Raw genomic sequence first — 1,922 nt, 5'->3', positions numbered from 1 at the left:
TAGCAAGGAGTTGGAAACAACCCAGGTGCCCATCAACAAACGAATGGGTAGAGAAGCTGTGGTATATTCGCACAATGGAGTACTATGCTGCATTGAAAAACAAGGAACTCATTCAATATTATTCAAAATGGGTGAGCCTGGAGGACATTATGCTGAGTGAAATATCTCATTCGCTAAAGGACAAATATTGCATGGTGCCACTGCTGTAAAATGGGACTGATATCAGGGTGAAGGTAAGACTGTGAAAAACTGGATAAATTGTGTATACTACACTGAAACAGATGAGGGACTGAAGAATTTAAAAGCGATGTATGATAGGGCATTATGGTTATCACAAGAGTCCACAATTAAAGTTGCATAGTGGAATGTACTTGGGGCGGTGGGAGGGGTGCGGGGGGATTGTGTACCAGGGAGGGAGTCTTTCTTTTACTCTTGAAAGAGAGGAGCGAACTGGGGGTGCGGGGGGAGAGGGCTGGGCAGGGAGAGAAGTGCAGCAATGAATGAATAGAAATCCAAATTCTCTGTAAATGTTCATTAAAATTATTAAAAAAATAAAATTTAAAAAAAGAAAAGAAAGCATCAAAAGAAAATAGAAGGAATTCTCAAAGATCTGGGAGGGACCTGAAAAGATTGGGTAGTGGTGGGCATAATTCAGTAGGGATTAATTACATAAAACACAATGTATAGGAATTGTATGAAACACCGTGTGGATGAAGCAAAGTGTGAAACACAGTGTATACAAATTTTGTATGCAAACCAATATAAAATATACAAAACCAAAAGAGTGATGGAGAGGTTTACATACAAAGTTCTTTTTCATCACTCTTGTGATTTGTATGTAAACCAGTACAAAATAATTTTTTAAAAAACAGTGAGGAAAAGGGGCAAAAAAAGTTACTATACCCAGAAAGAATTGGCTGACATTCAGAGATTTCAGGAGTTGGTATATAAATAAGAGCTAATAGTATTGAAGGAAGTCCAAGCTGCATTGAAGGTGTTGGTGACAAACAAGGCTCCACAAATTGATGGCATTCTTTTTTTTTTATGTCTTCTAAATTTTATTTTTTTTCTATAATTATATTTTATTAATTTTCATAAACATTTACAGAGATTTTGGGTTTCCATTCATTCATTGTTGCACTATTCTCTCTTCCCTCCTCCCAGTTTGTTCTTGTCCAAATGCCACAGTGCTTGTCAAAGCCAGTTCTGATTAATCTTCTTTGTCAGTGTGTCCTTTGCCATTCCCTATCACTCCTCCCTGAGAGAGACTTCACCCTGAGTCATAAGGAAAAGGGGATGGCGTATTCTCTTAGCTACTTCCTGCTGAAAAGGGACACTGTGGGTTTCAGGGTGAAGATCTTCTCTCACTACTCTAAAGGGCCCCTTTGGCAGTAGGAAACACATAGACTATTATGGAGATTGATTTTGGAATTTAGATGCACTCTTATTGATTGTGCTTGGCTGTACATGTTCATATCCTTGAAGATGTATCATGGGGGTGTTGCAACCTAGAAGACACAAATTTGACTAACAAGTTATAAGTACATGAGTCAAAAATTATGGAAAAGTAAAAGAGAAGATTCTTTCATTGTTTTACAAACCCTCCCCCAGGTCCCCTTCACCATGTAGCCCTCGCTCTAGTCTCCTGTGATGACAGAAATACCTAGTTATATCTCTCTTTTAAACGGTTTTCTCCCTCCTCTGTTTCAGTGCAGTATACATTATTGAACCCATCTTACTCAGTCTCTCCCCAACCCCAAGGACAGTCCCATTCTACAAACATGTGCTGCACCAAAATAATATCTGTACTTACCATGGTTTACAAGGTTACACCAACCTCATCTCCTACCACTCATTAACCTCATCAAGATGCATTCCTTGCCCTTCCTATGTAAGCTGAGCTTCAGTCTATCCTTTTGGCT

The sequence above is a fragment of the Elephantulus edwardii genome, unplaced genomic scaffold (genome assembly GCF_000299155.1).
Source record: "Elephantulus edwardii isolate Elephantulus edwardi_28Jun2011 unplaced genomic scaffold, EleEdw1.0 scaffold00262, whole genome shotgun sequence".
In the NCBI taxonomy this organism is placed as follows: Eukaryota; Metazoa; Chordata; class Mammalia; order Macroscelidea; family Macroscelididae; genus Elephantulus; species Elephantulus edwardii.
The sequence above is the reverse complement of the archived record's forward strand: the minus strand, read 5'-3'. Positions refer to the sequence as shown.